Below are 22,987 nucleotides of genomic sequence, written 5' to 3'. Positions count from 1 at the left end.
GACAAGCGGTGGAGGGGAAATGAAATGATCTGCAGGGAGGGAGGCAGCACGGGCAGCAGCAGCCACTCTCAGAGAGGAGTTGTAGTGATGGCAAAGCGCTGTGAGTCCTTGATCCTCCGGTTTCTCTTAGGGCAGCAGGAATCCCCGAGCCATCAAAGTGCGGGTGTGGCTCCCTGCTTTGCTGCGAGGGGACCTCACCCGTGAGCTCCGGGAGCAGTGCTTGTGTCCTGCCTGCAGCCCGCAGCATCCTGCCGCTGTTCACACGCACTGAGAGTTTGCACGGTTTAAAATTAACATCCAGCCTGGGACGGCATTCACTTTCTCCAGGCATCCTGCTCTAGCAGATGTCTCAGAGTCTGAGGTTAGAAGCACTTAAGAGCTAAGAAAAGCCCCAGGACGATGTGCAGCGGGAGGGGCTCTGAGCCCGTGCCCAGCGCGGTTCGGAGCAGCTCCAGCAGCCTCGGGGGGCTCTGCTGCTCCCTGCGCTCTTTCCCAGCGCTCCGATCAGCGATTTCAAACCGGTGTGGTTAAACTCGGGAGCGAACCGCGCCGGAGCAGCGCGTTCCGTGCCGCGGTAAGCGCCGCTGTCCCCGCGGGGCGGAACCCCCGGGACACCAACGGGCTCGGCCCGGGCAGCTCCATCCCGGGGCGGGGCGGGCTGGGCCGGGCCGGGCTCCGGGGCCGCCCCCAGCGCCGCTTCCTCCCCTGCTCCGGCCGAGCCCGGTGCCCTCCGTGCCGGGCGGGCGCTCCGGTCCGGCTGCGCCGCGGGACGGGCCCGAGGGACGGCGGAGCGAGTGAGCGGCTTCTCCCTTCTCCCTTCTTCCCTCCTCCCCTCTTCCCTCCTCTCTTCCTTTCCTCGTGGTGCCCCCGCCTCGCCCGCGGCTGTCGGGAGCGCAGGGCTCGGCTGCAGGAGCCCGGGAGTTGCAAAACATCTCCTGGCTTTGCAGCGCGTTTGAATTTTTTTTTTTCCTTTCCCTTTTCCCTCTTACACTTGGAGTAGCTAATTGGGTAGGAAAACACGAACTGCAGGGGTGGGATTACTTCATGCTCTTGCAATGCTGTTTTGCTGTTCGATTTCAGTGAATAGAGGCTGCCTGGCGGGGCTGCCCTGGAGCGCTGCTCTGCCGCCAGCGCCTTTTTCTTTAGCAGGTTTTCGCTTTAAACGATTTCCTTGTCTCTGTTGCTGCCTTGGTTTCGGAGGATGTTTGCCCTTTTGGACCGCACTAATCCCGGTCCATGGTGTGTGCCCAGAGGCTTCCTCGTCTGGCAGGTTCATTCCTGCACCATTTCTCCTTCAGTTTCGAGGTTTCCGTAGAATATGTGATTTTCAGGGAAGTGCCGATGCTGGCAGCGGGCTGTTTACTCCCAGCCTGCTGGCTGCTGTCCTGGCTCCTGCAGCCATGGATTGTTACTGTGTGGAGCAGCCTCGGTTTTTCTCCTCTGTTGGTGGAAGTTGGATTTCCTCAGGTTTGTCTGAGAATGGGGGAACAGGGAAATTTCTCGTGCAGGTGACATTGAAATTCAGCCAACCAAACCAGCAGAAATTGCTTCCCTGAGAATCCAGTATGTGCAGATGTGCTCCCTGAGCAGTTTGTTCTTCAATACGAGCAACAAGTTGTGTGTGTTTTATAGAAATCAATACAGAGCAGGCAAGTGCTGGGCATTGATTCCTGAGGCCTGGAGTCAGCAGGATGCTTCAACACAAGGATGAGCAAGTTGGAGTTGGTCCTTGGGTTGGCTGGGTGCATGTTTACACCAGTGAAACATCTGCAAGTGAAGGACCAGTTTGTGTTAGTGTCATGCTCAGCTTTCTGTTTATTCCCCTCCAAAACGGGATGGTGCAGTGTGGTGCTCAGGAACTTGCTTTTCCTTGTTGCCTTCTTCCTAAGGGCACTGTTTTTGCTCTCAACTGGAAATTCCAGCAGTGAAATGAGGAGGAGGGGGCAATTTATCTTCCTTCTTTATCGTAAATATTTTACCTCTAAAACGGTAACCTCAAAAATATTTAAAGCCAGGGAAATTTGCTTTGTGCTTCTTAAGCCTGGGCTGTCTCCAATGGTATCATGCTCTGGGGTTGGCTGTTCTGCTTTATTTCCCTGAATTAATTTTATTGTGGCACTGAGAACTCCCATGAGGTCCCTGGAAATTATCCTGCATTTTGAGAAGTTCAGAACTTGCTGAATAATGGTGTTTTCTTCCCTGAAATAGAGGTGGGAAATTTCCTATCCCAGCCTGTCCCCGGGTACATGAAAGTGGACTTTTACAGCGTTCACCTCAGCAAAGCTGGGCTTCATTGATAAATCTTTTTTATTTCTTGTTATAGTTGGATTAATTAATTAGATGAGTTGAGATCTTCCTGCTCCCCTTCTTCTAAGTGAAAAACCACATCTGTTTTTATGCTGACAACAGTTGTTTAAATGATTCCCAGCCCAGGAACCTGCAGTCCATTCCTGTTTGACCCTGGAGCTGTGTCAGTCTCAGATGGTCTTTCCCAGTGCAGGGAAGGCAATGCCATTGCTGAGGCTGTTCCCCAGAGAGGCAGAGCCCTGCAGAGGAATTGATGTCTCCTGGGTGTCTCCTTCTGGGGAACAGCCTCACTGGGATGGGGCATCTCCATCCTTGTGCAGTACCAGCAGCTACCCCAGCTTTCTCCCCTGACCCCTGCTGTGATGTTCATGGGCAGCTTGGGGTGTTCACCTGGAAGAGAACTCCGTGCCAGCGTCCTGTGTGCTCCTCCAGGATGCTGAGAACAGTGGTCAGGGAAGGGTCAGATGTTCTCTCCAGCACGAGGTCATTATGGCAATGGGAATGCCAATTACCTCCCACGAGTCATAACTCAAGAGCAAACACTCGTCTTGTCATCTCTAAGGTAAGAGGGCACATGATCACCATCTGCACAGAGCTCAGCTGCAGAAATCCCCATCCCTGCCCTCCCTGTGCAGCAGTGCTGGCATTGGGAATGGCACAGGAGCAGAGCAGAGCCTGTGTCTGGAGTGCCTGGGGAGCCCAGGCTGTGTCTGGAGGCAGAGCTGCAGAGGATGGCACTGGTGGGGAGCTGAGCCAGTGCAGCCTGGTGCCCTGTGTGTCCTGCTCCTGGCTCTGGGAGCTGGCAGGGACAGGGGGCAGCCCTGGGGCACTGCTGGCAGGGCCTGGCTGCCCTCAGGTGCAGCTGCTCCCTGTGGGGCTGCTTCTGTCCCAAAGGAGAAATGTGTGTTGGCAGCTTTGCCAGCACCAGGATGGCAGCGAGGGCCAGAGCTGTGCTCAGCTTGGCCTGGAGTTTCTGCTGCTGCATCCTCTCCAGGCTGGGCTGGCACTCCCCGCCCAGCTTGCTTCAGGTGTTTCCCAGCTCTGAAGCTGAGATGTTAAATGACATCTTTGTGCTGAGCTGTGGCAGGTGAGGGATGCTGTGTCCTGCTGAGGCTCTGTGGAGTGTCACAGCCTGTTTGCTGCAGCCCTAAGGCAGGAAGGGACAAGTGCCAACCCCTGTGGCTCCTGGCCCTGCATTCCTGTATTCAGTGCCTGTCCTGCTCAGCTGCAGGAGTCTCTCCCTCACCTGTGAGACGCTTGGCCTGTGTCTCACTGGGCCAGAATGAGAGCATGGGGACCAAATCCTGCCTTGGCTGGCACTGCTTGGTGTTTTTGGGGGATGCTTTGGTCTGAGGAATGACCACAGAGCTGGAGGATGGACCCAGCAGGGGAACAGCAGTGCCATTTCAGTGGCTCTGAATTGTCCTGGGCAGAGTTATGGCTGGGCTGGATGCTGATGCTCAGGTGGAATGAGTTTCTCTGGTCTCTGCTCCCCTTCAGCTGCTGGGTGGGAGAGGATCTGGTGTGGCTCAGCCCCTCAGGCTCCCTTGCTCCTCTCCCTTCTGGAAGGAAGTGTTGGCAGTGTCTGGGAGCTCTGCTGCCACCCCAGTGCCTCCACACCTTGTGTTTGCACCCGTGCTCTGCTCAGCCACACATTGTCCCTAAGGACAAAGGGACAGATGTTGCTGGCTGGGATCCCCTCATGGGGACCTCTCTCCAATGAAAGCCAATGCAAGAGCACAGGTACTTGCTCTTTTTTTCCTTTGGGAGTGAGGGTCCTCTCTGCTGAGACCTCCTGCACAAGCAGGGGAGGTTGTACCACCAAAAGCCTGCTTGGGTCCCCTCCAGAGCAGTGGCTGCAGTTTGGTGGCTGTGGTGGCACTGGCGCTGGCAGCCCTGGCCAGGCAGGGCTGGCACAGCTGGCTCTAGGTGGAGTGTTTGCACCGGGGAGCCCAGGCTGGCAGCAGCTTTAATAGGAAGTTACTTTTTGTGATAAATTGATGGCTTCATTTTTTGACCTTTCAAAGCTTTTCATGCATTAGCTACATGTAGGAAATGTAATTTTCCATGCTGAGAAACCAGCTCTGAAGCAGAATGACTGATGTGATTTTTTTTTTTGGATGTCTGGCAGACCAAATTTAGTGTGAAACAAGGCTCAGGTCCTGGGCTGAGCTCCTCTGCCTCAGAGATTTGGTGCCTGCATGACAGGGAGTTAAAAAGGGAAGCAGGGAGAATTTGGTAGAATTGTTTTCTTTTGATGGCTTGGAAGCTCGTGGAGAGACACCAGAGTACAAGGGCTTCCAGACTTACACAGGGATTTCAGTGACTTAAAAGTGACCTGAAGGGAAAAAAGAGATGCTAAAATGAGGGAGGCTGAGATCTGCTTGGTGTTCTGCAGGGCTGCTGTGAGGCTGTTCCCACTGGTGCTGGCAAGGGGGTCTGATCCTGCTGTGCTGAGCACGTTCTGGCAGCTCCAGTGCTGCTCTGCCTGCATTGAGGCAGCTGCCTCTGGGCTGCCATTTCTCCCCTTGCTGTTCCTCCACCTTGCCAGGGATGTAGTGCTGGGTTGTCCCTGTTCTGGGTGCTTTGGGATTAGCATTTGTAAGCCTTCTTCCAAAAGAGAGGCAGAAACCTACTTGTCTCAAGAACCTGCCCATTTCCCCATGGTTGTACAACGTTCAGGTGAATGTTCCTTGTGTGCCTGCACGTCACCCTGCTGCCAGTATCCAGCCTGGTTCTGGGTGTGTGTAACCAGTCTAACACCCAGCTTTGGTTGTATTTCTTTACAGGAGGCACCTGGGGACATCACTTGGAGGTGCTCTGTGCTCATGTCTGCAGCACAGAGCTGGCAGAGGGTGACTTTGCCTCTCAGAGCATCGTGAGTGACACCGTGACAGCCCGCAAGTGGTAAGAGTGGGGCAGGGCAGCTGCCTGTCCTGCTTTTAGTGTTTCATGGAGTGCTGAGAATGTGTGAGCTGCATAAGAAGCCCAGGAGTCCCTGGGACGTGAGCTCAGGTGAAGCTCCCCCTGCCATACAGTGCTGTGCTGGCTCAGTGGGAACAGAGTGGTTGCTCTCTGGCTGTGATTGATCTCCTTAGATCGAATCTTTGCTGTTTTGCTGCACAAACATCCCTTTCTAACAGTGCAGAGGGGTAAGTGGGCTAATCCTTTCTTCAAATGCATTTAACCCGTGTGTGAGCCTTGGCTGGGAACTGTAAAGCAATGGCCACAAACCCCTCACCTGTCAGCAGGTGCAGGCAGCACTGCTGGTGCAGCCCTGCAAGGCCAGGGGGGTTCAGCTGCTGAGCTCCAGACAGGCCTGTGGGGACCTCAAAGAGCATCATCTCCTTTTGTGCCGGGCTTTTCCTTATCTTTGAGATGGGGAGAAGTGATTTCCCAGCCCTCCTCCAAAGCAGAGCTGTAAGATCTTGTTAATTAGTGATTAGTGATTAGCAAGTGCCCTGAGGCTTTTGGCTGCAGGGCAGGGGGAAGGCAGGCTGGGGGATGGGATGTTATGGGCAGCACTATCTTGAGGTTTTGTTGTCCCTGCTGCTCCAAGTGTAGGGGAAATCTCGGCTTGGCCTTGGGGTGGGAGCTGTGTGGTGCCTGGGCTGCTGACTCTGTGACAGGGGTGGGTTAAATCAGGCCCTGACTGCAGGTGATTCTGAGCGAGAGGTGTTTCAGCCCTCCCCATCTGCCTCCTGCTGCCCGCTGGGATCCCAGCCCCTCCTGGAGCAGCAGGATCCCTGTCCCAGCCCTCAGGGCATCGGGCAGGGGCTGCTCCCTCTGCTGAACCTGGCAGATCCCAGCTTCTCTTGTCGGGCATGAGGAGAGATGCCCTTGCTGGGGCAGCTTGCTCTGAAGCTGGTACATGCTCAACGTCCCTGGCGTGTCTGTAAGTGCACAAAGGATGAAGGGGAAAGCAGAATTTGCAAAGGTGGCTCTTCATGGAGTTCTTGGGAAGGATCCTTGTTGGTGTGCCTTGTGCAGGACATCAGACTGGCTGGAGGGCAGCTGGAGCTCTGTGTAATGGCTAATGCCTTGTAGGAGGGGAGCTGTGAGAGCTTTAAGGAGCTGCTGGTCAGCTCCACACGCAGGGAGGTTAATAACTGTGCTGTGCAATGTGTCTCATGGTGAGTGTGGATGCCCAGAGTTGTTCTCCTCCTTCACAAGGACAAGATGAGAGGTGCAGGTTTGTGATGCAGGAGGAGCAAAGCTGCTGTGCAGGTCTGGCTGGGATGCAGCAGCTTTGAAGAGGCAGGGAGGGCAGGGCTGCCCCCACACCGGCCCTGCTCCTCGGGCTGTTGTTCCTGGCTGCAGGGTGATGTTCTCCAAGCTCTCAATCCAGATTGCTTCCCAGCGAGCAGCCTCTGGATATGCGGGTGTTGGCTTGGGTCTCCTCCTATGCAAATGAGTTTATAGGAATGCACTAAGCTCCTTTACAAAACAGCTTGAGCACTAATGAAAGACATCGCTGTGTAAGGGAGAAATGTTGTTAGCCCATTACTACCATCGTTAGCGAGGTCACAGCATTGCCTTGCAACAAAATTAGTTTGTTTTGCTCTAATCAGTTTTAGTAGCTAGAGTGCTCAATAATTACTCATGTCCTTGTGAAAGGGATGGGACAGCATGACTGGAGCTGCTGGCAGACTGCTCTGACTCTGAAATGAATTGTGCAGATGATTTTTGAGAGGGCATCTTTCCAGCTGCACAGTGCCCCTGGAGTGCTGCTGGCAGAGCCCAGCTTCAGCCAGGAAAGTCATGGTCCATGGCATGGCTCCTGTGGGAAGAGTGGCTGCAGGGGATTCAGAGAGGCTTTAGCAGCAGGAACATCTTTGGACTCTGCTGTTGTCTTCATGTTTATGATCCTATTTGACTTACAGCATGTAAATGTCTCTCTGAGCTATTCTTTTCTCTAGTCTATGTAAATTTTCAAGACCCTAGGAGCTCTCAAACACAGCTGCTCTGTAAACCAGAAGATTCGCTCCTGGGTATTTGCACCTCTAGAATATTCTCTTCATTTTTTGTTTTGTGTTTCCTGATGTCATTGGTGTGTTCCTGAACAGACAGCCTGTGGCCACCAGGGTGGGTGGCCAGGGTGCTGAGAGCCCCTGCAGTGGTGGTGCCCTGGCTCAGGAGCAATGGCTGTCAGCAGGCCATGCCCTTCCTTACAGGTGCGATGGTTCTGCACGTGGCTTTGCATGTGCAGCTCCTGCCCAGCATTACAGAGCTGTGCTGGTGGAGACCCTCTCCTGTGCCTCCTTCAGGGTGGGCTGTGCCACCCCAGGACCTGCTGTGCCCTCGGTCTCTCTCCGGTCCTGTACCTGTGAGCTGAGTCTGAGTGCAGCTTCTGATCCAAAATCAGGCTGAGCTCAGCCATCCCAGCCATGCTGGAGGTGAAAGGTTCTTTGGTTCCTCTCCAGCCTCTGCCTGGCAGCTCCCTGGGGGTGCAGGGACAGCAGAGCTGCAGCATCACAGGGCTGGAGCAGGGGATGGCTCTTGCTGGCACCGTGGCCTCCTCTGCTTGTGCTGTCCCTTGTCCCTGATGGGTCCTTGCAGGAACCTGGGTCAGCTCACAGTGCCACAGCTCAGCAGCTTCTTTCAAATGGTTCATTCCTGCTAAAGGACAAGTTGATGCTGGAGCCCCCAGCTTTCCCTCCCCTTAATCCCCTTGCTGACTTCAGGGAAAATGGTGTTAATCTTTGCTACACTTTCCATTTCCTTCCTGGTATTTCCTTGTGGCTCAGCCCAGCTGTGTTTTCTGCCCTGAAGCTGAGGGAGCTCTGCTGGGCAGGGGCTCTCTGGAGGGGTGCCAGGAGTGCTGGAGCTGGGCAGTCTGAGGGGATGGATCTCTGCACCTCAGGGTTTGCCTGGCCATGGCCAGCCCAGTGTCACTGTCAGGAATTCACAGGGGCCTGCTGGGGCTGCTGCTCCATCAGTGTCCCCACACGTGTGGGGCTGCAGCCAAGGCTGCTCAAGCCTTCACATCCCTGAGCAGTCCTTCCTCATGGGCAGTGAGGCCCAGCAGGTGTCTCTTTGTGCTGTCCCCTCTCTCCTGTGTCAGGGAGCTGTCACCAGTGCTCCCAGGTGCCACCTGAGTCCCACTGTGCTGTTCCTCCAGCACACATTTGGGTGAGGATCAGAATCTGCCAACACAGGACCTCTGCCATTTGCTAGAATGTCTCACCTGCTGTGCCCTGAGCAGGTGCTCTATTGACACCCCCACAATGTCACCTGTGTTCATCTGTCCCCCAGCCCTAAGCTCTCCTCAGGCACAGCCCCATGGGCCCTGAGCAGCTCTTCCCTGCTGACCCACAGAGCCCACGTGGGTTCCATCCATGGCAGCACTTGGTCACTGGGCTGTCCCAGGGTGTCTTGGGGAGGTGCAGCCTCAACCCTATCCCCAGCCCGGCCCTGTCCCCAACCCTCCCCCAGCCCTGTCCTGTCCCCAGCCCTGTCCTGTCCCCCAGCCCTGTCCCCAGCCCTGTCCCCCAATCCTGTCCCCAGCCCCAGCCCTATCCCCAGCCCTGTCCCCCAACCTAGCCCTGTCCCCAACCCTGTCCCCGTTCCTGTCCCCAGCCCTGTCCCCAGCCCTGAGCCCCATCCCCTGAGCCCCAGCCCTGTCCCCATCCCTGTCCCCAGCCCTGTCCCCAGTCCTGTCCCCAGCCCTGTCCCCATCCCTGTCCCCCAACCTAGCCCTGTCCCCAACCCTGTCCCCGTTCCTGTCCCCAGCCCAGCCCTGTCCCCCAGCCCAGCCCTGTCCCCAGCCCAGCCCTGTCCCCAGCCCTGTCCCCCAGCCCTGTCCCCAACCCTGTCCCCAGCCCTGTCCCCAGCCCAGCCCAGCCCCAGGCACCACCCCGTGCCGTGCACCAGCTGCACCGCGGGCCTCTCTCTTAATCTGTTTTGAATTTCCCACATTTTAATTCCATTGAATGCCTTAATTCCTCTGTGATGGAACAAGGAGAGCTCTGTCCAGAAAGGCTCTGTTAGAGATGTGTATTTTGGCAATTCTAAAAATACACCTCGCTCGCCCAGGCTGGTGCAGGGTAGCCATGGCAACGTGGCTCCAGGAGCAGGGTTAAAAACAATTGCACCAATTAAGGGAGAAATGGAGCTGTTCAAACTTATCAAACCTAAAAATTTAGAAAATATGAAGTCACAAGCACCATGTGTGATGCTGATGTTTTGGGTTGATTCACACTGTGCCCCTTCTGCTCTTAAGGAGCATCCCAAGTGCTGATGGAGCTGGGGATGCTCAGTCTGGAGAGGAGAAGGCTCCAGGGAGACCTCAGAGCCCCTGCCAGGGCCTGAAGGGGCTCCAGGAGAGCTGCAGAGGGACTGGGGACAAGGGATGGAGGGACAGGACACAGGGAATGGCTCCCACTGCCAGAGGGCAGGGATGGATGGGATATTGGGAATTGGGAATTGTTCCCTGGGAGGGTGGGCAGGCCCTGGCACAGGGTGCCCACCCTGGATCCCTGGCAGTGCCCAAGGCCAGGCTGGGCAGGGCTGGGAGCAGCCTGGGACAGTGGGAGATGTCCCTGCCATGGCAGGGGTGGGATGGGATGGTCCTAAAGGTCCCTTCCCACCATTCCATGGCTCTGTGAGGGATAGCAGCCTGCCTGAATCATGGGGAGTGCTTTGAGGACAAAAGCATGATCTCAAGAACAGTTTTGGCCTGTGAGAGGGCAGGTGGATGTTACAGTTTGTGTGCTGAGCTGAAGTCCCTCCAAATCAATGGAGACACTTTTGTTGATAGATTATTTTCGGGCTGGGAGCACAGGCTTGGTAAAAGCAACCAGATGAGTCTGAAAGCAATGTGCTATTGTTTTTAAACTAGGTTTGCCTTAATTGTACTTGCTGGGCCCTGGCCACATCCAGAGGAACCCTCAGGAATGTCATCAGCCTGCTGGGGATGGTGCTGGGGAGTGTCTGTCTAGTGGAGCTGGCTGAGCAACATGGTGCTTCAAAAAGCTTTAAATACAATTATTTCAAGCACCTTTTTTTTTTTTTTTTTTTTTTGCTGTGCCTCACAGAAAAACAGAATGAAAATATCTCTTTCCAAAATATTTCCAGGTTTTTGTTGATGTTGCAGGCATTTTCCTTCCTTGGCTGATTGTGCTTCGCCACCTCGGCATGCTGATGCCATCCCGTGTTTTTTGGGGAGATGGACTGAGCAGTTTGGGTGCAAATGTGCCTCTGCCTGTGTCTCAGAGAAGTTCCCAAGCTCAGGGCAGAGAGTGCTGATGCTACTGCTCCCTGTTCTTGGGCTTGACCCTGAGCTGGTGCGGATCCTGCCCTGCCTGTTCTCCCCAGGAGCTCACATTGGTTCTTTATCAGCCCCACTGACCCTGAGGAGCCTCTGGAGGTTTCTTGCTGTGTGTGGGAGCCCTGGAGAGGAGGGATCCCTGTCCCTGGCTGGTTTGGCTGTCCTGCAGCACACAGGCAGGCTGGAGGCTAAGGGCAGCCTGAGGGAGGTGATGTGAGGCAGAGGAAGGAAGCGGGGGCGTGCAGCTGCGTGGGGAGGATGCTGGAAAGCAGCGCCGGGGTCTCCTGAGACAATTTAGGTGAAGGAAGCTGCGATGAAGTCACTGCTTTGCTTTGCTTGGCTTGGCGGTGGCAGGAGGTGTCCTCAGGGGTGAGCAGTTCAGGCTGAAGGTGGTGAAAAGCCAAAGGCACATGTGCTGTGTGCAGGGCACCCTGCCTGGGCTGGCAGTGCCCACGTGGGGAGGTCAGTGCTTCACAGAACCACACACTGCTCTGGGCTGGCATGGACCCTAAATGCCATCTCATTCTAAATTCTAAAATCTACCTTCTGTGGGCACCTGTAACACAGCTGCCACAGAGTGGGACCTCTGGTTTCCAGGCTCTGGTCCTTCCCTCCCTCCCTGGGTGTGAGTGGAAGCAGCTGTGTCCTGTGAGCACCGGCTGTGCTGCTGCTGTGGGTCCCAGTGGGGGTCAGTCCCCAGGGCAGGCAGGCCTGGGTGTCCCCTGGCTCCTGGGGGACATTCAGGGCTGGCACTGCCCGGGTGGGTGCAGTCCCTGTGACCCTGCAGCAATTCCTGCCGCTTGCAGAGAAGCTTCAGGTAGAACAGGAATTGGAGCCTTTTAAGAAGATTTAGGCAAATTTGAAGAATTTTAGGGTGGATGTCTTTAACTCCTTTGAATTATGGTTTGCATCAATTTGGGTTAATGGAGCTGGAGGCCATCCCACAGTGTGGGGTTATTTTGCATAGGTGAGAGCAGAAGTGTGCATGGAGCTGTTGTGGGAGCTGGGCCAGGCTGGGGAGGAGGCAGAGCCCGTGGGGGAAGGCTGGAGCAGGGCTGGTGGTGAAGCTGGAGGCACCAATGGTGCCAGGAGCCTTCCCAGGCTCCAGCTCAGTGCTGGCTCCTGGCCAGGACTGGTTTGGTGGGTGAGGCTGCTGAGGAGGGGATGTGCCTTGTGCTCAGGGGAGGGCAGAGCACAGGGGCTGTGGGTGGGACAGGGCTCACTCTGTGACCCATCCTGGCCCAGGTGCAGGTTTGGTTCCAAGCCTTGCTGGGTGGCAGGGCAGAGCACAGGGGCTGTGGGTGGCACAGCCAAGGGCTCATGCTGTGACCCATCCTGACCCCTCTGGCCCCCTGGGCCTTGCTGGGTGGCAGGGCAGAGCACAGGGGCTGTGGGGTACAGGGCTCACTCTGTGACCCATCCTGGCCCCCTGGCAGGTGCAGGTTTGGCTCTGAGCCTGGGCAGGGGGTTTCACCCTGCTGTACAGGCTCCTTGGAAGGGCTGAGCCTTCCCATCCTCTCACAATGTCACACCTTGCAACGTGTGGCACAGCTCCAGCAGGGTTCAGTGCTGGTGTTCCTCCATGCTCTTTGTGTGCTCTTTGGCTGTTATTTGCCATGGGCTGCTGCTCCTGCAGCTCTCTGCAGCCCTTCCTCAGTGACTCTGGTGTTTGTGTCCATGTTCCTTTCCTTTGCCATAGCAGGGATGCTGTAGAAGTGAAATCCTGTGCTTTCCTATTGCCTTGGTAGCTGTGGCCCTGTGTGCAATGCCTCTGCTCTGCCAGCTGAGCCTGTATGGGGGCTGCAGATGGAGAATGTGCAGGGAGAGGTGGCATAAAGAGCTCTGTGCCCTCCCTGTGAGGTGCAATGTCAAGAGGATCTCTTACAATGTGTGCTTGCCCTATTCCCACAAAATTACAATTAGTTCTAATTAAGTGGAGGTTAACCACTGCTGTGCATCCTGCAAATGAATGGAATGTGCCATTACCTTATCTTGCAGCACTAGAGGTTCTTCAAAATTACTTGGAAAGGGGTATATTCTTGTGTGTGGTTTGAATTGTTAATTTATGTTAATAGTTCAAGCTTGAATTAATTAATTTTAAATGACGGACCTTTGATCTTTTTTTAACACTCCTGCCTCTGCAGCTTAATTTAGCTTTCCAGCTCTTCTCCCATTGTAGTGAAATGAATTGGGCAAACATACATAATGTGATAAAAATGTGCAAATACACCCCGAGCCACGAGGGTGGTGAAGCTGGTCTGGTCTCTGTGTGTGGGTGTGCACTGAGGGGGCTCTGCTGCTGCCACTGCAAGGGGGAAATGCAGCAGGATCCACAGGTTTAGTGCAAGATATTGTATTATTTCGTCTTGGAGAGAGTTCTGGGGACAAAACTCATCTTGTGGCTTTGGGCTTGTCTTTGGAGATGGTAATTTGAGTTTGTGGTTGTGGTTTGAACAGAGCTTCATCTTTCCTGGGCAGTGTAAAGCTCCCTGCTGCAGCGCCCAGGGAGCACGGGCAGGTCATGCATGGCCCCAGTGTCTGCGGTGCCTCAGCAGTGCCCAGTGCAGGGGAATGGTCCTGCCCTGGGTCCCTGGCCACCCTGGAGCTGTGTGAGCAGCCACCACTGCCCTTCTGTTCCCCTTGGGCACACCTGTCTCACTCAGCTGCACCACCTGAGCAGCACGCCCAGGCCCTTTCCCACTGGGCGCATTCCAGCTGCTGTGTTCCAGTCTCAGAGCATCCCACGGGGTTGTTGTGGCCCAAACACAGGACCAGGCACTGACCTCGTTGGATCTTCATGCAGGGGGTGTTGGCCCATGGATGCAGCCTGTCCAGATCCCTCTGCAGAGTCTTCTTGCCCTCCAGCAGATCAATACCCTGCCCAAACTGGTGTCACCTGTGATCTGAGGGTGCCCTGGACCCTCTTGGCCAGCTCATCAAAGATCTGGAAGAGACCTGACCCCATCACTGAGCCCTGGGAGCACCACTGGTTTGTTCCCCACCCCTCTGGGCCCGGCCTCCAGCCCATTTCTCACCCAGCAAGCAGTGCCCTGTCCAAGCCATGAACAGCCCCCTTCCCCAGGAGAATGCTGTGGGTAACAAAGGCTTTACTGAAGTGCAGGTAGACACATCCACACACTTTTGTTACCCATCAGCTGAAGGGATCACCCTGGCACAGAAAGAGGCCAGGTTGCTCAAGCAGGCCCTGCCTTTCCTGGGCCTGTGCTGGCTGGCCCTGATTCCCTGGCTGTCCTGAAGGTGCCACCTGCTTGTCCTGAGATGATCTGCTCCATGAGGTCACACTGGCAGTCCTGCAGTTCCCCAGATTCTTTTTCCTGTGGGTGGGCATCACACTGGCACCTCCAGGCAGCTGGGTAAGCCAGAAGTGCTGGTAAATGATGGAAAGTGCTTCAATGAGTTCTTCCAGCACCTCCTCAGCACCCTTGGGTGGATCCCATGTGGCTGCAGAAACTCGTGGGTGTCTGAGTGCTGCAGCATTTTGCTGACTCCTTCCTCTTTAGGAATTGATGGGGTCTTCATTCTGCTCCTTGTCCCCAGCTTGGGGGGCTGAGTACCTAGAGAACAACTGCACTTATTATTTGAGCCAGTCCTGCAATGTTACAAAATTAAAACAACAGAATCATCTCGGAAGTTTCCCAGTCCCTGCCAGAGCATTGACCTTGTGAGGCTGACTTCAGATGAAGCCAAATCTTCTGAGAAGGGGGGAAAAAATAGCCCAGCTTCCTTTCCCTGTGTGCTCCCAAGATGTGGGGACCCATGGGTGTCTCTGAGTCCAGATCCAAGCCTGCCCTTCCGGGCTGGTGTCGATGGCCCTGCTCCCAGCACGCCCCTGCTCTGGTGGGAAGCTTTGCTTTTTCTGTTCCCAGCTCCTTATCTCACAGTGCAGGTTCTGGCAGGGGCTTCACCATGGTCACCATCCAGCTTTCCTGTTCTCTGCCTCTGTCTGTGTGTTACCTGGGATTGAGGAGTTTCTGTCTGGGAAGAGCAAATTTACTGGGATGAAGGGCAGGCCTTAAGGGTGAACTTGTTATTTCCTCTGCCCACAAGGGGGATTTGGGGAAGCAGGAGGGTTGGCAGCAGTGCTCCTGCTCTTTATTTTTGTGGTCAGTTGTTGTCTCTGAAATGACAGTGATGGCAGTGTAGCAGAGGAGACCCTGCAGGAGGGAAAGAGATGCTGGAAGGGGCTGCCAGAGCAGCTGCTCCTTCAGCAAAGCACATCATCCAATCCTGGATCATCCAGCCCAGCCCCTGGCCCTGCACAGACACCCCAACAATCCCACCCTGGGCATCCCTGGCAGTGCTGCCCAAGCTCTCCTGGAGCTCTGGCAGCCTCGGGGCTGTGCCCATTCCCTGGGGAGCCTGGGCAGTGCCAGCACCCTCTGGGGGAAGAACCTTTCCTGAGATCCAACCTAAACCTGCCCTGGCACAGCTCCAGCCATTCCCTGGGCCCTGTCCCTGGTCACAGAGAACAGAGATTGAAGCTGCAGACCCTGATGAAGATTGACCTGCAGGCTGAAGAAGCCCTCAGCTGCTCCTCCTATGGCCCCTCCACACCCTTCACCATCCTCGTGGCCCTTCTTTGGACGTTTTCCTGTTTAGGTCCTTCTGATATTGTGGCCCCCAACACTTGCCCCCAGGACTCGAGGTGAGGCTGGACCAGCACAGAGTGCTGGTGTGATGCTGTTGAGCAGTTTTGGGAGCTCACAGTGTCCAGGAAAATAGAGAAACAGAACTGTAGAGATGATGTTCTGTTCAGAACTGTGGTGGTGATGCTCTGGAGTGACATCTCCCAGTGTGGCTATGGCAAGGGCTGGTAGCACCCAGTTCTGGCCATAACTCATCTGGTCCTGGCCTTGCCCAGCTGTTCTGGGCCTGAGGTAGGAGAGAGAGGGATGGCTGGGGCTGGATCAGGGACTGTGCTCTGCTGGGGCCAGAGGGGCTTTCCTTCAGCCTTGCAGGGTGGGGGAAGCTGCTGACCTTTAGTGCAGATTTGTTTCTGCATTGCTTGCCCTTTTAACACATGATTGAAAACAGGCTGTAGGGGAGAGGGAGCCAAAGCTTGGAAATTGGGCTGCTGGGATTGGTCAGGAGCATTTCTAGGAGAAACAGAGCAGAAAAAGGAGCATGTAGAGGGAATGGATGTTGCTGTTGGTGATGCATTGCCTGCCTGTGTGGGGATACAGACCTGGCTCTGGGGTGGTCACACAAACTGAACATGAGGGTCACAACCCCTTGCGTCATCTTCAGTGCAAAAAGCCCAAGAACATGCTGTCATCTGGCCTTTGGGGAGGTTCTGGAAGAGGCTCCCAGAGGTGCTTGCAGCAAATCTTACCTCCTGAAAGTGCACTCACCTCCAGCCATGGCTGTGCCCATGCTGCCTCAGTCCCGTGGGGTGGCTTCTGCTGGCCTGTGGGGACAAACTGGTGAATGTGACCTGAACATCCATCCCTGGGGCTTGCAAGGCTACAGCACTCTGGGTCCCTGGCTGCCCACGGATGCCAATTGTTTCCCTGTGGCAACAGAGCCTCGCTGGTGTTTGTGCTGAAGTCTTATAAAATCTTTATATCTTAAGTGTACGTGACCTGTTCATTTATCTTTGGGCACTGGGCAAACACAGAGGGATATTGGATAAAACACTGCAAATATTTGCAGTTCCCTGGGAAGAGAGCTGGGTGAAACTTGAGGTTTCGTGTTACCTGTGCTCCTTTATTGCTCTGCTTTTCAGGTTTAGATCTTGAGCTGCTTGGCAGAGGGGCAAGGCTGATCCTTCACAGCCAGGGAATTCGGGGCCCTGTCACCTCTGCCAGTCTGTGCCTCACACCTGGGACTCTCAGTGTGCCTGGCACCAGGATCTGCCCGGGGTGGAGGTGGGCACAGGCCATGGGCTCTAAACCCTTTGCCCTAGAGCTGATACTGCAGCCCTGTGTGGAGTCCACTGAAACCCCATGGCTTGGCCAAGTGCTTTGGGACCTTGTGCAGGGACTTCTGTCCTTCTGGACCATCCTTTGAGCCTGGTTGGAGAGAAATAGTGAGTAGAAATACAGAGGATTTAGTAGGAGTGTGCCCATATAGAGGGTGGCATGATGTGGTACAGGACAGACCCGTTCCCTAGGGCAGGGATGGTGTAAGGTGTTTGGAAATCAAGTTTTCTTCTCTGGCATAGACAGCACAGGAGAAAGGCCCATCCTTGACAGTGCTGGTGGAGGGGCAGGTGGGGTGCTGGCTCACCGTGGGTCTGAGGGTGCTGCTTCCAACCCTCAGGAGCACCTCAGGTTGGAGCCCAAGGATTTTGGGTTTCAGTGCTGCTGTTCACTGACTGACACATCAGCTGCTGTGAACTCCCTTCCACCTTTTGGAGACTTGGAAGAAATGTTTCCTTGTCTGCCCCAGGCAGGTGGGGTGAGATGGGGAGTTCCTGTGGGGGTTCTGAGGGATGGTGGTTTGGGTGTGCTGCATCATTCATACACCCCAGGCATTTAAAGGCAGGGAAGTGGACAGTTTAGGGACATTGTAAATCTTACCTCCACACATACTGGAAACATGAAGAGTATCCTTCAAACCCTGAGTAGGGAACACTGCTTAAAGGATCACAAACTCTCCTTTTTGTTGGGACATTAAAATTCAAATGTAACTAGGAATTCTCCTGCAGAAATGACAATTGCAGCAGGTCTGATCCTGGAATAAGGGTTTCAGTGTGAGTAACTTGGTTTGGCATAATCAGAGGAGCTGCCTGAGGCCAAGTCCAGTGGCAGCAGAGTTGAGGGGGAAGGTCTTGCCATAGACTTGAGTGGTTTTTGACCTGGAATATTTGCCATGTGTGTAAAACAATGAGCTCAGGATGTGCTAACCCAGGAGTCTGTGGCCAGCTAAGTGCATCTGAGGATGTTCCCACCTTCTCTCCCCTTCTCCTGTTTGAGCTCTCAGCTGAGCCCCAGGCTGTCACTTGTTCCCAGTTCACTGGGAGCCACGTGAGGTGGATTTGCTCTAATCTCCGAGCCAGAGCTCAAGGTTTTCCAGCTAAGCTATGCTTACAGAAATGTTCCCAAGAGATGTTTTCTGGGGAGGACTTGGAAATGTAGTTGTAAACAGAGATATCAGAAACATGTGATTATATTATTCCTCTGTTTCCCAGATGATGACAACAATGTTTTCAGGGGACAGAGCATTGCAGTCCTCCAGAGCAGGGGCTGGGAGTCACTCCTGCAGGATGACCTTGTGGCTGTGGCACTCCCTCATGAGCTTTTGCTGAGGGCATGGGTCTGGCACCACCTGGGGGTGCCCTGGTCCGAGCATTTGGCAGTGGATTTGGGAGGAAAACAGATCCTCTGTGTGCAGCTCCAGGGGTGCTGTTCATCCTGGTTGGTTACAGCCACCCCTTCCTGCTGGGCTCTCAGCTCCTCTTCCTCTGCAGTTGTATCATTCCAGCTCTGCTTAGGAAAATTCCAAACTTCAGCACTAAGGTCAACATTTAGGAAACATCCTAGAGTAGGGCTCAGGTAGAATTTTATACTTTTGCTTCCTCACATGTTTTCAGGTGTGTCCCTTGACAGGCACCTTTTGAGTAAGGACTTTGGCCCTTACAGCAAATATGTGCACTAAATTTCTACCCTCACCCACTACTCCCTACTCTCACTGGGCCCAAAATTGAAAAAAGACCCTTGTTTTGGCAGTGATTCTCATCTGGGTTTGAAAAGCAATATATACTTTGAGTGGCCCCTTCACAAAACCACAAGGTCTCTCTAGCTCTCAGCAATCATCTGTTTGAAAAATATTGAGGGCTTTGGATTTCCTCCATTTGAGGTTTAGCAAATGTCTAGAAGCAAAGATGGAGCTTACCCTGGGATCGCAGGGTGTTTAAGCCAAACCTCCTGGTGAAGCTGCTGCTGCAGCAATGCTTGGCATGACCTGAGGCAGCAGGGTTTGTGTCATTTGCTGGGATGCTCTGCTGTTGGTGTGGATGATGGCTCTTTGGCCAAACTGTGGCTTTGCTGTTGGTCACAGCAGCAGGAGAGTGAGCCAGGAGCTTTGCACTGAGGGATGCTGCACCCCCAGCATGGGAGAATTGAGAGACTCTGAGCTGCTGGCTGGACAGCAGGAGGTACAATGTGTTCAGCACTCCCTCAGGTGCCACCAGCTGGCTTTTCCATGAAGCCTGGTGTGTGCTGATGGTCCAGGTGCTGGCTGGGTGGTGGGATGCACCTGGAAAGGTGCTCTCTTGGGTGAGCAGCACCCTTGGCCCCATGAATCCCTGCAGGATTCAGCTCAGCTGTTTCTCACTGCTGGTGCTCCAGCACACAAAGATGAGGTGAACATGGCGGTGGTGCTCGGTGGGTGGTTGCGTTTGGTGATCTTAAATGTCCTTTCCAACCGTAACAACTCTGTGTTTCTAAGAAGGGTCTTTCAGTTGCTGGAAAGGAGTTGGGTGATGGAAGGCAAAGGGTCAGCTGTGTGTCACCTTTGGAGTGTTAGGGATGGAGAAGTCTGTGGTGGTGACACCTCAGCACTGGTGTGGGGGCTCCATCAGCAGTCTGGAACAGGAGTGAAATAAAATGTGCTTTGATTGAATGAGAATGGAATGAAAACCTGGTCCAGGCTTATAAAATCATGAAGGCTCTGAGTCAGAGGAAGGTGTGACTGTTGCTCACCTCATCTCTCTATACAAAACCCAGAAGCTGGCAGTCAAACTCAGGGGTAGTTAATGGAAAATGGATGGAGGGAGGTGATGCTCCCCAGGCAGGTAACAAGGGCCTGGACCTTGGGGGGCAGGTGGCTCATTTGGAAGGCACTAGGCACAATCTTGGCCAGCAGGTCTATAGCTGGATCCAAAAAGGACTCACCTGGGATATATCCACTGTCATACCTCATCCCATAGTTGTGGGTACCAGGAATGCACCATGGAGCACCCAGGCTCCTGTATTCTCCCTAAGCAGCTTTTTTGGAGAAAAAGAGCTGAAAACCTGGCAGTTCCTGATGGTCTTTGGGGTGCTGGAATCTTCTGGAGACACTCCAAAGGTCAGGACAAATGTGTCTAGGGCAAAACATCTCCAGTCTGTCTTGAATTCTGCTTGACCATAAAATGTGTCTGTGGCACTGCCAGGCTAAGCTGGCTGTGCTCAGATCATGGTCTCCCTCCTGTAAGGACTCATGTTTCTAGGCTGTAGATTGGATGTCTCTGGTTTGAAATGCATGTTCTGGGCTGCAGCAGGTTTCACTTGAGATCTGCAAAGGTGTTTTGGAGCCCAAACCCCCTGGAGAGAGCAGCTTCTCTTCCCAAAGCCAAATGTGTGCTGGTCCCCATCACACAGGCCAGGAAGGGGCTGGCAGAGCATCCAAGGGCAGCACAGCAGTGGGAGGGTGCCAGGGGAATAGGAGGAGATCTGGCCCAGAGCAAGGATGCTGTTTACCCTGGGTTTGCTGCAAGCCAATGATTTGTCACTGCTTTAATGGTAGAACAAAGCATATTTACTCAGCTTGTTTGGCCGGTGAACAAGCGCTGGATAAGAAACTGTCAGATGGGAATCAATTAGAGACTTCATCTCTGAGTGAGCGATCCCATTTGACATCAGATGCCCTGTGAAACCCAGTAAGCACAATGCTGCTATTTATGTGGTTCTTTCATTGTTCCTTCCCTGCTTCCCTGTCATCATCTGTGCTCTAATATTAGAGCTCTGACCCTGTGTGGTGCTCCCAGAGCAAGCACTGACACTGACCCTTTCACATGGCTCCTGTGAGGAGATCTTTGTGTTTGTGAGGGGGAAGGAGCTGGCCCAGCCTTGCCTTGCCTCCCTGTGCCCAGCCCTGGATCTGTGTGCCAGCCCTGCATTGCCTCCCTGTGCCAGCTTCACATCCCTGTGCCCAGCCTTGCCTTGCCTCCCTGTGCCCAGCCCTGCCTCTTTGTGCCCAGCCTGCATCCCTGTGCCAGCCCTTCATCCCTGTGCCCAGTCTGCATCCCTGTGCCAGCCTCACATCCCTGTGCCCAGCCCTGCCTCCCTGTGCCAGCCTTGCCTCTCTGTGCCCAGCCTTGCATCCCTGTGCCAGCCTCACATCCCTGTGCCCAGCCCTGCCTCCCTGTGCCTAGCCTTGCCTCCCTGTGCCCAGCCCTGCCTCTCTGTGCCCAGTCCTGCCTCTCTGTGCCAGCCTTGCCTCCCTGTGCCCAGCCCTGCCTCCCTGTGCCCAGCCCTGCCTCTCTGTGCCCAGCCCTGCCTCTCTGTGCCCAGCCTTGCCTCCCTGTGCCCAGTTCTCTGCTTTGTGCTGCACTGTGGCCTTTTGCTCCTGCCCACCTGACTCCTTGGCACATTGCACAGTGACTCCCCTTCCCTGGCTGTGCTGGAGCTGTCCTGGCACAAGAGCAGAGCAAGTCTCTGCCCTGTGATGATGGCCTGGGGCATGAGGAGGTGGGAGGGAGTGCAGGAGAGCACAGGGGGGCTGATTGCTGTTGCACACAAGCTCCTGCCATCCTGGAGAACCTGCAAGGCTCCTGTGTTAGGGGACAGTCACTGAGTCCTTGTCACCATGACACCTCCTTGCCTACAGCTCAGCCCAGGCTGCCCAAGGGAGTGAATCAGCAGGCAGTGACTCAAGAAGGTCACTGGATGGATTTACCCTCCAGGCAGAGACATTCCTGGCTGCACTTATGACATAACTTGCCTAAAAGTCTCATCACTGACTGGTGACTCTGTACCCTTGCCCAGGGCCTCTGGGCAGGCTGCATCCAGCAGGGCTCCAGGAGCTGCAGCTACCAGAAGGGAAAGCCCCAAGCCCTTCCCTGGCGTGGGGAAGGATGGCAGCTGGAGCTGTGAGCATCATGCAAAGGCTGTGGAACGTTTGCAGTGGGCTTGCCCTGCCCCACCTTGGTACCACTGAGTGCATCAAAGAGCATTTCCCTGAGCACACCCAGTCCTGATGGGAATGTTCTCCTCATGGGGAACAGAAAAGCTTTTCAGGGAGGTAATTACTTTGTTCTTCTTACCTCGGGACTTAATTTTGAGGTTTGCTTGAGGCTAACAGCACTTAATCTTATCAGATCTTCTTAATCTCCTTTTCCTCCCTCTAATGATGGTGCAAATAAGATTTGCAACTTCTTTTAACTGCTGTCTCTCTAGGAATGCATCAGTGGAGGTGCAAAGTGCAGTAGGATCTTCTTAGATCTGTAGATTGGCCTGTAACTGTGCCATTGTCCCCTGTACATGCCTTGGAAATATCTTCTAGATTAGAAGGGGTTTTGGTGTGCAATGTGACCTCCTCTTGCAGCAGGGGTGTGCTGTTAGATTTGTCAGAAGTGGGGAAGTCAAAGCCAGCCCTGCCCTCTCTGTGCTTGGTTTGCTGGGCTCTTCCTCACCCTCTGAGCCCAGGAAGGTTTCTGTGCCTGGCACAGCCTCAGGCTGGCACCAGCTTGGAGCCAGGCTCGGGCACTGGTGCGGCTTTCAGCACATGGAGGTGGGCTTGGAAGAGAAGAGGAGCAGGTGAGTGTGCTCCAGGAGAGATCCTTAGAGGTGTGGTGGCAGAGGACAAACAGCTGGAGCTGCTGGAGCTCAAACCCAGCACAGCAGTCCTGCTTTTCATTGCTGCAGCCCTCCTGTGCATGGCCAGAGCTGGTGAGCATCAGTGGACAGGGCACCTGGGAGAGGCACAGTGACCCTGCCTGCCTGGGCAGGTGGTGTCACCCCTCTGTGCCCCCTTCCTCAGGACAGGAGTCCTGCTCTGCGCCCTCTGGGGTGTGAGAGGGGCCCAGAGGAGCTGGGCAGGCTCTGGGGCTCAGCAAGGGGCAATCCACTTTTACCTTCTTCCCTCAATTCAACCAGAGCTGTCCCTGCACAGAAACACTGAGAGCTGGCCAGGTAATACAGACTGGCACAGGAATTGCCCCTCCTGGGGCACTGCACTGCCTGCACAGAGCTTGGTGCATGATGGGGACAGCAGGGCTGAGGAGTGGCTTTTGCCTTCCCTGATATTCTGCAGGGAATACTGAGCATGCCCTGGCAGTGAGGGTGCATGTGGAGTGCTTTGGGTGCTGTGCTTCCTGAGGGGGACACTCCTGCCCTCCCCAGGGACAGGGAGGGGGCTGTGCTCTCACAGGGGACACTGGGTGTGCTCCCAGAGGGGACACTGCTGTGCTCTCACAGGGGACATTGCTGTGCTCTCAGAGGGGACACTGGCTGTGCTCTCACAGGGGACACTGCCATGGGTGGTGGGTGTCCTGTGGGAGCTCTGGCTGTCCTTGTGCTCTTGGCTCAGCATGGGGAGCTGGATGAGGAGAGCTGGGTGGGAGAGCAGCTCAGAGGGATGTGGCCTCGTTCATGGAGTGCTCATGAGGCTTTCCCAGCCCAAAGGTGAGTGTGCAGCCCAGAGCAGTGCCCGTGCCTGGGGTTTGGGGGTTGGCCCTTTGTCTAG

At 54.8% G+C, this 22,987-nt stretch overlaps 1 protein-coding gene across 2 annotated transcripts in view; it reads left to right on the top strand.

The window, feature by feature from the left end:
* Positions 1-697: 697 nt before the first annotated feature.
* The window catches only part of LOC135454069 (ankyrin repeat and fibronectin type-III domain-containing protein 1-like), a 241,614-nt gene continuing 219,324 nt past the window's right edge, over positions 698-22,987 (top strand). The window contains exons 1-2 of one of the 2 annotated variants that reach the window (XM_064725806.1): positions 698-794; positions 5,097-5,214. The gene's annotated coding sequence lies outside the window, so the exon portion shown is untranslated. The remainder of the gene's footprint in view (positions 795-5,096; positions 5,215-22,987) is intronic. The other variant, XM_064725807.1, reaches the window with a different exon arrangement.

This window comes from Zonotrichia leucophrys, chromosome 14 (genome assembly GCF_028769735.1).
Source record: "Zonotrichia leucophrys gambelii isolate GWCS_2022_RI chromosome 14, RI_Zleu_2.0, whole genome shotgun sequence".
In the NCBI taxonomy this organism is placed as follows: Eukaryota; Metazoa; Chordata; class Aves; order Passeriformes; family Passerellidae; genus Zonotrichia; species Zonotrichia leucophrys.
The sequence above is the reverse complement of the archived record's forward strand: the minus strand, read 5'-3'. Positions and strand labels throughout refer to the sequence as shown.